We start from the raw sequence: 16,000 nt of genomic DNA on the forward strand, positions 1-16,000 counted from the left end.
TTCGAGCTGTTTATATAGTTGCCTCGCATCCTCACAAGCTCATTATGTAAACTGTCAGTCAGACTCACGGGCGATCCCTCCCCTTTTCCATCTTTCCTTTCTGGAAGAAGGAGAGAGAGGAGGAGAGGAGAGAGAGGAGAGGAGGGGAAAAAAAAAAAAAAGAGCCAAATGTTGCGGAGAGCCCTCATATCCCGAATTAATACCCTGCTGCCGCCGCTGCCACGCTGCCCGCCGCGGAGCCGAGCTGATTACGAACAAGCCGAGCATCTGTTGAGATATTTACGGCGCTCGCACTGCGAGGAGAGTTCCCTCGAAAATCGGACGCGGAGCGGCCAAACAATAGGGAATGAGGTGTTTAAAAAGCACTCGTAGTTTGGTTGTTTGGGTGGTTGCACGTTCCCCCTTCGCCGATCGCTTACACGCGTGTCCCGTCCCCGTGTGGTGTGTGTGTCCCCCGCTTCCCCGGCGCTCCCCGGGGAGGCGGGACGGGGCAGCGCGGCGCTGCGCCCCGCAGCCGCGACGGGGCCGGCGGGCAGGAGTTGCCCTGCCTGGCGAGGGCTGGCCCCAGGTGGAAAGTAAAAGTAAAACCGTGCTCGCCCGACAGCCGGGCCCACGGGACGGCCCCGCCGCCGCCTCCGGGGCTCAGCAGCTTGCTCCGGGACGCCCTTGCCGCAGGTCCGGCGCACCGACGGCCGCCCCTGGCGTTAGGCTGAGCCCGGCGAACGGCGATGCTCCGGAACCCACCGATGGAAGGGGCGAGAGGGGCGGGTGATGGCGGGGAGACGGGCACAGCGGGGAGCTGCGGGCGCTCGGGCGCCCGTCGGAAATCGGTGGAAGTGAGTTGGCCGAGGCTGGCGGGCCGGCGAGACGGGGACGGGGCCCGGCTGCGCTGCTGCCGCTGCCTCCCCCTCCACCCCGCCCCCCTCCCCCAGAAAAAAAAAACCAAACCCAAACCAAACAAACTACGGGCAAGGGGGAGACTCGGGAGCTTGCGGGCAAGCGATGCGGGAGCGGGGGGCCGCGGGGGGCCGCGGGCCGTGTCAAGCTGCTTGGCAGTGGCCGGTGCCGGGCTGCGGTCTGGCGTGTGCCAGTAAAGCCCTTGGCCTGATTGCAGCGTGCGCTTATTGTTGGGTCGCGTGTCCCTCATTAAAGCCAAGCACAGAGAAGGCCTTTCATGTGGCTTTTTTATTTCAGCTTGTTAAATGGCTGTGAGGCCGGGGGGGGGGGGGCGGGGGGAGGGAGAGATAAACCCTCAGCTGTATGATAATGAGGTCTTGCCACCTTTATGCCAGCGCCCGGCTCGCAGGGCTGCGGACCGTTCCGGCGTGGATCACCTGGGGAGCAGCACCGAGTGCTCTAAGTCGCCCTCGAGCTTCCGCGCTCTCCCAAAGGGGTTCTTCTCACAGCGTTTAATCCCCCCCGGTCCAGGTTCTTTTTTGGGGGTGGAATAAAGAAGAAAAGCCGGTCACCTGGCTCACCCGAAGGCCAGGCAGCACGGGGGGAGCGCACCTCGGCCGAACTTCCCCAGCTTCCCCCTACTTTTCCACCGAAGCGGCTGCTTTTCCCAGACACCGGCTTTGGACCGGGATGCGGTTGGGGCCCGTGTGCGGGCAAGCGCAAGGGGTCAGCCTGGGAGGGCACGGCGAGGCTTCCGCGGATAAATAGCTGAGCTTTCTGCGGGGGAAAGCCCCGGGCATAGCTGCCACCTGTGCGGGCGGGTTTTGGGGGGGCGGGGGGGGGGGAGGGGTGTGGAGAGGAGGGGACAGGCCAGGAATCGGGGGCGCCGCCAAAAGGGGACTAAAACTTCTCCCGATCCCCGCTACACCGGGGAAAGCCGGAGCCGAGGGGCTCTGTGTGTGTGTGTGTGTCCAAAGAGAGCTGGCCATGTCGGGGGGCTGCACCGGGGACCGGGCGCCCTTGGCTCGGCTCCGGGCAGAACGTCCCGCATCGCCCGGGGAGTGCGTGTTCGTGCGTGTGCGCGGCCTCGGCGGGCCCGGACGGGAGCCGTGTCCGTGATGGAGAGAGGCGGTGAGGAGCTCTTTTGTCTCGGCCTCGTAAACAAGTGGGAAGGAGGAATGTGTCGCCGCTGATGAACTCGGAATTTTGCAGCGATCCACCCGGCCAGATCCCGGCTTTACCAGCAGCAGCGTCAACTGTCAAAATCAAATCTGATGCTAATAGCTTCGGTACTAAATAAAATGAGAGGCCAGATAACATCAGTGCTTGATAAATGGTAATGAGTGTCTAACCTAGGGGAACAGAAGGGCTGTGGGGCTCTTTAATTCAGTATTGAAAGGCTAGCTGGGTACTGCAGGCTCTAGCAGATGTTAGTATGTGTGTGTTTTGATTTTTGACTTGTATTGGACGTTTATTAGGCTAACCAGAGCCACCCCACGCATGGCCACTTGGTCCAGGCACCATCTGGCACAAGCAGGGCGGCGTGCAAGAATAGGACCGCGCTTTGGTGCTGAGGATCCACAGGCAGCATCTACCATATGGACCCGGAGCTAATGTAGGTTAAAGCAAGACAAGCTGATCTCTGCTTTTCACAGCTCCGCCAAACCTCTCTGCCATCCTTGGTGGCTGGGGGAGCGCTACCACCTCCACCTTCCCCAAAACCTGGCAAGAGGGGTGCAAGCCTCCCTCAAGTGCTCCCCAGCCCACTCGACTGCCCTTGGGCGGCAGCTATTATTATTATTATTTTTTTTAAGTCAAACTTTCGCTCGTTCCCTGAAGGAGCAGAAGTTGCTTTAACTCTTCAACGTGTCGTCCTTCCAGAAAAACCTAAATATTTTCAGAAGCTCGAGTGAGTGGTGCAAAACAGACATAAAACCCTCGTGGAAACTCCAGGGCATTATTTTTGATTGCAGCTATAAAAAAGAGCCCATAATAAAATAATAACCCGGGAATATAATAAACCACCTGCTGCATGTTGACACACAAGCACAAGGAGTTCGGATTAAAGAAAAAAAAAACAAACAGCTGAGCCTGGAAGTCGACCGAGAGCAGATTAGAAGCGCAACTCCGGCAGACTCTCTCCCGTGCCCAACGCGCCATCCCGGGCCACTTTGGAGAGCAACGGAGCAGCGACCTCCCTCAAAAGCCTTGGTTCCTTTCGAGGGGTTCACCTCCTCTGTCCTCGAGGCGAGGGAGCCGAGCCCGCGGAGCCCCAAGGCTTTGCCAAGGGGCGGCAGCGGGGTGCCCGCAGCCCCGGACCGGGATGCTGGGTGGCGGCCGGAGGTGCCCGGTGATCGCCGCCTCCCCATCCTTTTCCACCGCGCTCCACATCTCTTCAGGTCAGGACGCTTCCCCCCCCCCCCCCCGCGCTCTATTTGCTGCCGGTTTATCTCTCCAGGCTGGCCCGGCTCAGCATATGCGTGGCCAGGCCAAACGCATCTCGCTAACGAGACAACGTTAATTAATTCCGGGCGGGTGAAAGTTGCCAGCCTGTCCAAGCCTTCCCTCCCCCCTCCCCCCCATGCCAGGCTGCCCTCCACGGTCCCGGGGGAGGGGAAGGACGACACGACAAGCGTCCAGCACTCCCCGACGGGACGTGCCAGAGCCAACCCCCCCGGCGGGGATGCGGGGGGCGCTGCGAAGGGCTCGGTATCTCCGGCACAAACGCAGCCAGGAGCTCCTGTAGGGTGGGTGGGGGTGTGCGTGAGGTGGGTCCACGGGGGTGGGTCTGTGCGTGAGACGATGGGGCTGCCGCCGGGGGCTTCTGCCGGGCTGCTTTCACGGTCCCGCAGGTACAGAGCACCGGTACCTGCGGCCGAGTCAGGGCCTGCCTGGTGGTACCACCCGGGGTTTTGGGAAGGAGACGCGCCCAAGCCTCCTCGGTGTCCCTAAGGCAGCATGAAGCTACAACCAAGCTGGGTCGAGCTCGGCTGGAGGCGTCCCGCGTCTTTCCCTTCCCCCTAAATAGGGGGGAAGAGCCCCCGGCCCCAGCCCATTTCTGTGCCAGGACAGCCGGGGGGTCCCTGGCGGGGGGGGGGCACCGCCGCTCACGCCGCCCCCTGCCCTCAGCGCCAGCCGCTGCCCACCCGCCTGTCCACCCCTTCTCCGCGCTCGTTTCGGAGCGGAGCAGCGCCGCAGCAGCTCCGCGCCCTGCAGCCGCCTTTCCCCCGGGGAGCTGCCCTCTCCCCTTCCCTTCCCTCTCGGGGCCGCCGAGATACCCCTCGCAAAGGGGCTGCTCTCAAACACAGCCCCCGCGGGCTGCCCCGCGCTCGATCACATTCGTCGCCACGGTTTTGTCCCTGGGTACAGCATCCCCATGTCGCCTGTCCGGGCGGGATAATTCACCGCGCACTTTGAGGGCGGGCTTCTTCCTATCTGGGTCTGGCATATTCTATCGTGGGCTTTTCTCCGTCGGGTTTCTGCTACCTGGGTTTGCTTTTTGGGGGCTGGTCGCCTTTTTTGATCTCTTAGGGAGTTACTCAGCGCTCGCCAGCCCTTCCATACACAGGGCCCCGCTCAGTGAGCCGGATTCCACCCCCCCTCCGCCCCTCCGTCCCCATGGCCTTTTAAACCCCTTAGCTAGAAAGTTGCGCATCGATTCAGCGCTGGCCCCCACCGAGAGCCTCTAAGGAACAAAAACTACGAGAGAAAAGACAACACTCCCTCCCCGTCCCCCCCTCCCCCCAAAACCCCAACCCCAAACCCCAAATCCCCCTTTGCTTGTTTTGTTTCTGCCTAAATGCCCGTAGCGCGGAGCATCTCTCCAGGGAGCGCCGCTCCGAGGGGTGTTAATGTGGTCGATTTGGGGTACAAATGTTTGGAAATGTTTCCCGATTCGCACAGAAGGAGGGGGGATTTGCAAACTGTTGCTGCCACATGGCCCCTCCAGCCTGCCCATTCTCATTGTAATGAGGCCGGCGCGTGCCTCATCTGCCGCGCGGGCGCTGCCACGGGCCGGCCGCGTGACAGCCGCGGTACGTATTAAACCCCGCCGGGGTGCGTGGCGCTTGCGTGGCGGCACCGCGCCGCCCCGCTTGTCACGCTGCGTGAAGCCAGAAGGCAGCCCCCCCCCCCCCCTCCGGCTCCATCTTTCCCCCCCGCCCCCGCTTTCGCCTCCGGGCCGGGGCCGGGTCCGCGCCCCCCGCGCCCCGTTCCGCGCCCCGTTCCGCGCCCCCCGCCCCATTCCAGACTCTCCGCGCCCTGATCTGCTCCCCCCGCGCCCCGTCCGCGCTTCCCCCCGCGCCCCGTTCCCCCTTTGTCGCTCCGCGCCCAGCCCATAAAAACTCCGAACATTTCTATTAAGGGCTATAACGATCACTATTGAGCCTCTCGCTACAAATCGATGGCTTCTTTTCCATACAAATGCCTGCTTATGCCTTTATGTTCTCCATCTGTTTGTAGCTAACACCTGCCATTCAATAAATCGATTTGGCCATTTAATGTAACAGCTTCCCGGGACATTTTTTCGTGCCAGATGCCACAGCAGCTCCAAACATCTACCCCAGCCCAGCGCCCCACCAAGCACAGCCGCCCTGCCCTGCACGGGGCTTCGCCTCGGTGGAAACCGAGGCACAGAGCAGAGATGGAAAGTTTAATAATAATAATAACTACAACAACAACAACAATTTAAAAGTGCTTTCTAACAGTTTATTTTTGATTATTAATTTTTTGAACCCAAACCCCACTGGTGGCACCGCCGCCTCTAGTGCTGCAGCTTCCAGGCACCTGGGGAGCGATGTCCTGGCCGACCCACAGCCCACGGGGCAGGTGTATGTGTGGCACTAGGATTCCTGCGGGTCACAGGCATCAGGGCAGCTTGTGACGTTATCGGTTCCCTTTTATTTCGCTTGTGATTCTGTATTTTAAAGGGAAAAAACAACCGCTCTGCAACTCGTGGGGTTGGTCACCCGAGAGCATGGGGCAAGGGGATGCCCTGGGACCTGCTGAAATGAGGGGGTCGCAAAATTTTACTTATCTCGGGGGAGGGAAAGAGGGGGTGGTCAGCCCTCCCCAATGGGCCACCTTGCTGGGCATCAGGGCTGAGCCCTCCCTGGTCCTTGAACTGCAGCTCTCCCAGCTGCAAGAGCAAAGAGAGTTGGGTTCTCATCCATGTGCTTCTCTGCCCCGCGCTGCGGCAAACATCGGAGTTCCCTCTGGCTACCCCATCACACGCTGTGCCAAGTTGGGCCGAGGGAGAACGGTGGATCTCTCTAGATATCGCCCCGCAGGCTCCGGGGAGGGAAAGCAGCATGGCTGGGGATACGAGGAAACCAGGAGAGTGATACAGCACGGGGAAGTTACAGGGCAGTTTCCTTATGGAGGAAGGGGGCAGCGCCGGGCTGGATGAGTTCCTCCGAGGAGGCAGTTTTGGGACTGCTGGGATTTGGTTTGACTGCCTTTGCTGTATAATTTATCATGCTGGGGTGTGCGTGTGTGTGTGCCTAGAGCCTTCGAAATGCCCCTTTATTGCTCTGAATCTGAATACATACATAAAATGCAATTAAAATAAATAGTTATAGATCTGTATGTACTTCAGCCATGTGGGTCTGTTTCTTCCTTAACTGATTCAGGTGGGGCCATGGATACCATTTACAGATGCACCTGGCTGAAAAAGTTTAATTTCCCTTGAAAGTCAGCAAGGAAGCCATGCAGGCATCGGGCACTTTTACCTGAGATAGCTGGATAAAATGGAGATGTCTCATAAAAAGCTGTGGCTGGAACTGAGAGTAGGTACCTGGGAGGTGACCAAATCTTTCTCTTTTTTTTGAACTTCAGAGTTGTGGGTGAGATCGGCAGGAGTGGGAGTTGAAGAGGATGGAGATGTTTCACTTGTTTTTGTTCATACACAAGTCACATATGGGTCACGGTTCAGGGATGGGATGCCAGCCTGAAGCAGCATAACAAAACAAGTACGAGCTGGCTCCTCAGAGGGGAAGAACTCCCTTTGCAGGCTCAGTAGTAAATGTCCCGTGGGCCAGGCTTTGGGAACTCCTGCCTCAGAAGGTCTGTGTCTTCAAACAGATGGCTGGGCAACCCTGGGCTACTTAGAATATGTTTGAGGCTATGTTATATAGCACTGAGTAAAGAGATCTGTCACAGAAAACCAGTAAAAGGCAGTTTTAACCCTTCCCCCAGGGAGTGGCGTGGATTCACACTCTGCCTGTGTGACCCAGTCCCTCCTCTCCCGCTCCAAGCCCCCGGGATGTTTGGTAGGGGCCCAGCATTGTGGCACTCGCTTCAGACAGTCGGAGGAAGAAGCCTCAGACCTCTGGCATGTGAGACTTGGCAGAGCAAATCCCGGAGTCAGATACGTACCAGCCTCGGCGCAGCCATCATGCAGCGGGGGCAGCACTGAGAGCGCAGTGGAGGGGGGAGTGTTGGGAAGCGCTTCTGGAGTAGCCGGGGTGGGGATGAATGGCGTCCAAGCCTGCATCCATCACAGGCTGATGACACCCAGTCACCTGCCCTTTCCAGGCTGGTTCCTCCTAGCAGGAGGTGTGATGCCATCAGGTGTGGTGGCCACACTGGGTTCTTGCTGAGCTCTTCTGCTTTCCTTGCTCTCCTGGGAGCCCAGCTTTGGGCAGAAGCTGTTGAATGCCCAGGACTGAACTTCTGGAGAGATGCTGGGTCTAGTGCTGGCAGCGGAAGGTCTGTGAGGCTCAGTGGAGTTGCACCTGCTTGTGCACCAGGATGAGGTGCAGTGAAGCAGTTGTGACTTTGCAGAGCTGCACACTGGTAGAAGTTACAGGTGTTTAAAATACAGCTGGCCTCTTCACTACGGAAATCCATTTAAAAATCCCTTCACTGGAGGTAGAACTTGCTGATGGCTGAAGAGAGAGAAAGGCCATCCTGACTTTATCCACAGCATTTATGTTTATTTCTAGTAAAAAAAGATTTTAACCAGGAGCAGCTGCTTCCACAGCCCATCAAAAGCAATCCTAGATTGTCCAGATGGAGTCACTCAAGACAGAGACATGAGCAAGGGCTGCCACCGGCTCCAGGACTTCTGGGTTTGTCCTATTTTAAGAAGATCTCACATCCTGCAAGCACCACTTATGGGAAATGATTGGATGCAGAAATGCTAGTGGGGGCCCATGAGGCAGCCTCATGTGGAGATGTGGCGATGTGGCACGCTGACATTTTGACACAACGTGGTGATGATTTTATGCTAGCATCAGCCCTCCAAGAGGAAAGTAAATATGTGACATATTGTTCAGGGAAACAAAACAAACCAGACAATGAGGTCCTGTGCCCAGTGCCCGATGCAGCCTCCGCAGGCCCATGCAAAACCTCTTTTCCTTTGTGATCTGGGGATGCTGGGAAAATGAGTGCATCAGGGTATCCAATACCCATCCCTGGCCCATCCAACCCTCCTCGCTTTTTGTCTTTGTGTGCGGCCATGCAGGGAGCAAACACAGAGCACCCGCTGAGTTTCTATTGTTTCTCCTGTCTAATGGCCCTACTTAACCATGGAGGAGCGGGATGGATTTGTGCCTTGCGCACATTGTTCTTGGGGTTCAAAAGAATACTTAAACTAGAGCAGTAGTTAGTATGACAATGGAATAGAAATGAACATTCACTCCGGTGGCTGTGGATGGCACAGGGGCTTAGATAATGGGACAAGGGAGAAGAAAATTAATGAATCTGTCTGTCTGTCTGTTGACCCATCAGCATAAATATGTTGTCAGTCACACGTGACAGCAGATCTAGTTGGCTGGTAAGAGCTATGCTTGCCCAGGCTCCGGCTGTATTCTTTAAACCAAAAGTTTAGTCAGGTAATTTAGCAGGCTGAAGAAGGCTGGGACTTGACTACACAGGGAGCCTGAAATGGATGAGCCACAAACGGTTCCTCTCTTGAGTATTAAATGATGAAAAAAACTCCGTACACTGAGAGTGCAGGTACCGGCTTCTTCCTCCCATCCTGTGCCCATGGACAGGCATGGAGGTGCTCCTTCACAGCCTGTCTGGAGCTGGGCAGTTGTGGGGACTCCCCATCAGGCTCTTTTAACACCCTCATGTAGGGCCATGCTGTCAAGAAGGAGGGATTAAATAGCTGGGTAGGGCTGGTGTGCTATTTTGTTCAAAAGCCCGGGATGAGGCACGGGGCCATTCTATGTGATTCCTCCCGTAAGTACATACACCAATGTGAGGTGGGAAAACCTTCTTCTCAGAGATCAGGACGGGATCTGTCTCACCTTACTTCAGCTGTGTGATAGGTTTACAGGCTAAGTTAATTATCTACATTTCCTCCTGAGTCAACACGGAGAGACGGGACCGTATTGCTTAACCTGGGAGGGGACACTGTGCTAGACAGGATGAATCATCATCTGTGGAAACCCTTGTCTCTCCGTTGCCTCCGGAGGAACCCGTGTGACTCCATCAGGTGAGCTCCTTAGAAAGCTACAGTGAGGTGAGGTTAATTCCTTCCTCAGTGCCCGAGTAGAGCAGGGACAATGTGTTTTGCCCTGATGCGCACCAGCCTGTGGCAGAGCTGGGAGCAAAGGGCAGCATCTCTGAGGATTAGCTGCTGGCCAGTGCTTGGGGTGTCTGGCTGAGATTAGGATGGGGAGCGTCCCGGTTCTGACAAGAGTACAGTCCTTATGGCAAAACTCAAAGAACTACCTACAAGGCATAAAGAAATACTGCCTCAGCGACTGCTTGCATTTTGACACTCTTTCCACTGAGACCTGCCCCAGGAAACCTGGTAAAAGGCATCAGCACAGCCCGGAGAGGGCATCTGGCCTAAGCCAGGGATCTGTACCACAGTCACGATGCTGAATGGATTAATTGGTACAATCAGGTTGTGCGCTGGGAGCTGGATTTTGAGCACTCTTTCAACTCTGGGGGAAGGAGAACCTAATGCAAGGTTCTGATTTCCTAACAAAATGTGGAGTGTGGCGGGACAGGCAGGGGAAGGAATGTCTCCAGTGACACCTGCCGCAAGTAACGGGCTCGCTGCGGGTTACCCAGCATTTCCATAGTATTGTTTGCACGTTCAGAATGCTCCGAAAGATGAATTGGGGTGAATCAATAGCCTTTAAAATATGTCTGGGTTTTATTAATTCATTAGGGAAATCTCATAGTTAACCCTTGAATAATCAGCTTAGAGGCAGAAGGCAGATTTACTGGCATACGGTTTTACATGGACATTTTGCTGGTCAAATGCCAAGATATATAACAATTTAGATGTCTGGTGGGTTTATTATCTAGGATCTAGCAGAGGCTTTAGCCTTCACTCTTGAAGCATGCAGAGTGGCAGCTCCAGTCTTTGGAGAGCATCACCAGACTGGGATGCTTTATCTGGTGTACTGGGAAATGTTTTATTCTGTTGATGATGAATGCTCCAGTGGAGGCACTTTACACAATGTATTGTACCACTGCTTATTTTGGTGCCTGCTTGTTTTTCCATTTAAGAGTTTTGGCCACATTTTCGTGTTGTGTTTCCCTTCATGCTTGCTGCAGCCCCCCTACAGATGAGTACTGCTTCTCATCTCCTTTTAGAAACAATTCACAGCTGATTCATTTCTGCTAACTCTTCAAATTGACCAAAACAGTGAGCATTCATTTCCAAGGACTAATTCCAGCTTTAAAGTATGCCTAGATGTAGCTTTTTTTTTTTATTATTATTTGGGATTTTTGGCAAGGCCTTTATGTGCCCTTTCATGGTCATTTCCCCTTCCCTCTCCTATCAGACATGGTACCCAAAGTTGGAATTGGGAGGGTAGTCTATGTCCTGTTGCCTTGAATTTCAACCACCATGATATCTGCTTTTTCTCAGGCCAAGTATAGATGACAGGGCAGAGAAACCACCAGAGACATCTTCCCCTGCGTTAGCTCTCCAGCAGTGACTGCCACTAGTGGAGCTCTAGCAGGGAAGCAATGACAGAAGATGCTGGAGATAACAGCCTGGCATGGATGTGACTGCTGGTGCAAATTCCACTTGCTCCCTCCTACCTGCTCCTCTTGCCTGGGGAGGGAACCCAGTTCAGTGGTATACTTAGGGCAGGTGCCACAGCCACCACATAATCCCACAAAAAACTCCTCTCTTATGGATCACCTTCAAGATATCTCTTCATCCTGCAAAGGTTAAAGACAGGGAACATATCCACCTGTTCATGCACCTCTGTGGTCCTCCTGAGGCTCTTCATGAAGGCAGCATCACTAGGCTCACCTGAGGTGAGGTGGCTCTGCCAGGAAGTTCTTCCTAAACTCAGGTGCAGGTGTTGCTCATGATGGAAGATTTGTCACTGAGCCGAACTGTTAGCTAGCACTATAACAGGGTAAGAGTGGTAGGCTGGTGGTAAATGAGATGTGTGGTAAGGAAAAAGCTATGTTTGTTTCATCTGTTGCTGTTATGGTTTTGTTTGTGTTTGAGATTAGAGGTTGTGGGGTGTGCTGGGTGTTTAAGGGGAGAGTAAGAGCTGGCTGGGAAAGGTGATGTTGCATTTGAAGGTCTCAGCATACAGGATGAAGGAACGCTGATGAAGGACATAAGGATAGAGGAAAAGCAGGGGAAAAAATATGGAGATTGGGGTTTTGGGGTTTGGGAGGTTTTTTTTGTATGGTGTGGAGAAGCAGGTGGTTGGGTTTAAAGAGGTGCCCAAGAAGCCTGCTTTAGCACATGGACCTATAATATCTCAGATATTGGTGTATCTGCTCTTCAGAAAACAAAAGTTTGGGAAAACAAGCAACCCAAGAGCTGCATGCCTCTGCTGTGTGTTGGTTCTCAGAACAGGTTCTTGGCTCTGACTCTTGTTTCTCCTCTTATTTGCCAGAGAGATGTTGCTTTGTCCTAAAGGTCACAGATGTCACTGCTGTGTTAGAAGTCCTTGAAATTCAGAGTGTAAAGTTTGTACTCATACCTGGTCAAGTCATGTGGGCATGGTCAGAAGGTACCTGACTCTCTTCCTTTCCCGAGTTGTCTTCATTCCATCCTAATGCAGTGCCGCAGTAATGGGAAGGTTTCCCTTGGCTGAGCTAAGGGCAATGTTCCTCATCAGGATTTTCCCTGTCACATCCTATTACTTTCCTCTTGTCCATCTAGGTGAGATGTTATTGTGCTCAGGGTGTTGGACTGCCATTGCCTGCTATGGGGACATCTGTAGAGGTCAGGCTTTTGGGCGATGGGGAATAGCGCAGCACCGAGCTTGGCATAAACCTAATTCAGATATGCAGAGCAGAATCAATGCTTTGCATTAATTGGAGGGGCCTTTACATTTGGAAGAGGCGTTCCTTAGGGACCTAGCCCACCAGTGGCTGTAAACGCATAATGAAAGCTAGTCTGGTGAAGGAAGTTATCGCTGTGGAGATGACTATTTCTGCCCAGTCTTTACCAGGAAAGCAGCTGACAAATCAGAGAAAACAAAAGGATGAAAACTCTGGGGAAAATGACTTCTCTGCTGTGGCCCCTTCCCTGGAAACAGGGTGTGTGAACATGTGGGAGTGTGTGCGCTAGTGTTCTGGGGAGAGTTCTTGATTAGACTCATAGTTGACATCTGCTTACTCTCTGCCCAAACCAAGGAGTTGCTTTAAGTCATCAGAGGTTCATAGGTATATGGTGACTTCTGTGGAGTTCAGTTGTGAGATTGCTGGCAACACCTAATGCTGAGTGTCTGTTCTTGATGATGTAAGGAGACCCTCACCACGCTGATGCCATGTGTGTATCCATGCTGGAACTTGCTGATCTTCCAGGACAGGACTGGTTATCAAAGTCCTTTCCCTGCTCTGTGTACAGGCAGGGCCTCAGTTCCTGGTAATATTTAATGGCCTGTGTTAGGCAGAAGGTGGTTGCTTCTGCCCACTGAATCCATGAAGCTGTTGTTTTCATACCTCCCTTTGGGAACAGGCAGGTGGAATTTCAGAAGGTTTTAGGACAGGAATTGGGGATGAATCTCAACTGCTGGATCAACTAGTTGGATCTGCAATACTGTCATCTCCAGATCTCTGCACAGGCATCTGATTCCCCCATCTATATGTGGGGACAGGAAAGGGCTGCAAAATGTTTGAGAACATGGAGGAGTGGCTCCATCCTCATCTACCTGCAGCTGGGTGAGGGACCTGTGAGAACACAACCTCTACCAAATTCAAATACAAGACTTGAATGGTGCAGTTACTGGCAATATATGTGACATTGTATTAGTCCAAGGAGGTAGTTTGGGTTGTTCAGCCTGGAGAAGAGAAGACTCTGGGGCCACCTTATAGTAGCCTTCCAGTACCCAAAGGGGCCTACAGGGAAGCTGGGGAGGGGCTCTTTTATTGGGCAATGTAGTGTTAGGACAAGGGGTGACGGCCTTAAACTGAAGGAAAGTAGATTTAGATTAGGTATGAGGAAGAAATTCTTCCCTGTGAGGGCAGTGAGGCCCTGGCACAGGTTGCCCAGAGAAGCTGTGGCTGCCCCATCCCTGGCAGCGTTTAAGGCCAGGTTGGATTGGGCTGTAGGCAACCTGGGCTGGTGGAGGGTGTCCCTGCACATAATGGGGGGGCTGGGTGGAGCTAGGTGGTTTTTTAAGGTCCCTTCTAACCCAAACCAGTCTATGGTTCTATGAAGAAGAGACTGTTTGGTTAGCTCAGTGGGATAACTTCCAAGTAAACAGTAAAGAAATGTTCAATTTAAATTGCATCTTTATTACTTTTGTCCACCAAAAATACAGGAAACCACTGGAATAAACAGGAGCTGCTCATTTCTTTGGTGCACTGCCACCCACACATCTCTACACCTGCATGCAGTCATGGGCTATTCATCTCAATGCCAAGCTCCCTTTCACTCCCCACCCAGAAGACCTCTCATTCAGCCCATTAACTTGGTTTCTTTGAGCCCCACCTCTGGCATGGTACAGCGGTCTTAAGAGCTGCAGGGAGCTAATATTTCCTTGAGACTCTAGATGTGTCCTTATCTGGTGAACCCGAGGCAGAGTTAAACCAGAGTGTGACTTAGAGGAACTGAAAGTGAGCTGTATGTGCTGGTTTACAGTAAATGAGGTCTCCAGAAGAAAGGTGGGTCATCTGTGAGTCAACACCTTTACCTGCTGTGTCACATGCTGGTGTCTGTCTGGCTGCCCAGGAAGAGCTGCGTTCTTCCCCTTGTGATTATGAGCTGCAAGTGTGCAGAGTAGTACTGAGAGATGCTCTTCACCTGGAACTGTATGTGGCAGGGCTGCAGAGCTGGGCAAGTGTCTCGCTGCTCTCTGTGGTGCTGCCATCCCACTGCTGTCCAGGAGCTCCAGTGTCTTGGGCTTGTCTGCTTTCCTGAGGTCAATGCACTCCCAAGCAAAGCTACAGGCTGGGTGGGGAGTTGATTGAGAGCAGTCCTGAGGAGAAGGACTTGGGGGTGTTGATTAGAAGCTCAGCATGAACTGGCAGTGTGTACTTGCAGCCCAGGAAGCCAACTGTGTCCTGGGCTACATCAAAACCAGGATGACCAGCAGGTCAAGGGAGGTGATTCTGCCTCTCTGCTCTTCTGAGACCCCACCTGGGGTACTGTGTCCAGTTTTGGGGTGCTCAGCACAAGAAAGATATGGAGTTAGTGGCCTGAGACCAGAGGAGGGCCACAAAGATAGTAGGAGAGGCTGAAGCACATGTCCTATGAAGACAGGCTTGTTCTCAACAGAGAGTTGGGCTTGTTCAGCCTGGAGATGAGAAGGCACTGGGGAGACTTTACCTGAAGTACTGGGGAGTACTTCAGGTACTTCCAGTACCTGAAGGGGTTCTACAGGAAAAGATGGACAGGGACTGTTTATCAGGAAGTGTAGTGATATGACAAGGGTCTTAAGCTGAAGGAGAGTAGATTGAGATATTAGGAGGAAATCACTTCCTTAGGAAGGCAGTGAGGCCCTGGCACAGGCTGCCTAGAGAAGCTGTGGCTCCACCTTCCCTGGCACTGTTCAAGGCCAGGTTGGATGGGGCTGTGGACACCCTGGGTTAGTGAAAGATGTCCCTGCCCATGGCAGGGGGCTTGGAGCTAGGAAATGGCAGAGTTGCACTGCATCTGTCCTGCAGCATGGACCTGTGGCCAGAGAAAAGCCACAGAGAACGGCTTTCTTCAGCCTCTGGGAACAGATATGTGTCCCCCAGAAAGAAAGGCTGAGTGCCACTGCCTGGTGGGCCCTCGGCCAACAGCCAAGCTTTTGGGGAGGATGAGCTGTTGCCTGTCAGCTATGTAACAAGGGCTATACTGACTGCTTTGCTGGGGGCAGAGAAATGGTGATGTATGTCCAGTGGATCTATGGATGTGTGGTAATCTCTTTTGCTTTCTCACTCTACCTCCAAGAAGAAAATTCATGCTTTTCTTTTTGCACTCACAGAAACACAACTGGCTGGGCCAGGACCCATCAGAATACGGTTTTGTTGGCTCAAGGTTATTCATTTAGCATATTTCCCTCTGCTCACAAATGTGGGAATTGCTGGGTTAATCCTTGTAGAAGACAGAAAAATTGGCAGCAGAAGGGATTTTTGGAAAAGCAAATTAAAGGAAAGGAAAGAAGCGGGTGTGAAGTAAATTATTTGCACTGGAGTGTTTTCCTTTCTGAGCTACCAGAGAACATAAGGGTATTTCCTGGGGAGAAGAATGTCACATTTAGAGGTGTCCTTCCGAATAGAGAGGTGAAAATCCCTAACAGTTAAACATTTCCAGCTCAAACATGCCCATTACTGGCAGAAGAGGCTCGGTGATCACCATTTGCTGGCCCTTAGAGCCTTCGGTTTAGCTCCTACACGCAATTCATTTGCCATGAAGAACAAAGTTGCAGTACAAACGATCAAGGAAGTTTTTCCGAATCGCGTTATTGTTTCGCATGTGCCTGAGTAATTCCTGTGAAGGAGGAAACATGAACTAATATAACATATTTATCGCACAGCTCAGAATGCTGTGGCTGCTGCCACGGGAGATTTCTGCTCATAAACCTGCCTATTGGAGTGGATTTTTTTTTCACATGAGAAAGGATTTTTCTAGGTTGGCAACTCAGTTCAGTGCTGTGCCCCATTCAAGTAGTTTTGGGAGCAGCTGAGCCCTGGTAGCAGGGCATGCCATGCTGCTCTTGAGGCATCC

The sequence above is a fragment of the Gallinula chloropus genome (genome assembly GCF_964237585.1).
Source record: "Gallinula chloropus genome assembly, chromosome: 4".
In the NCBI taxonomy this organism is placed as follows: domain Eukaryota; kingdom Metazoa; phylum Chordata; class Aves; order Gruiformes; family Rallidae; genus Gallinula; species Gallinula chloropus.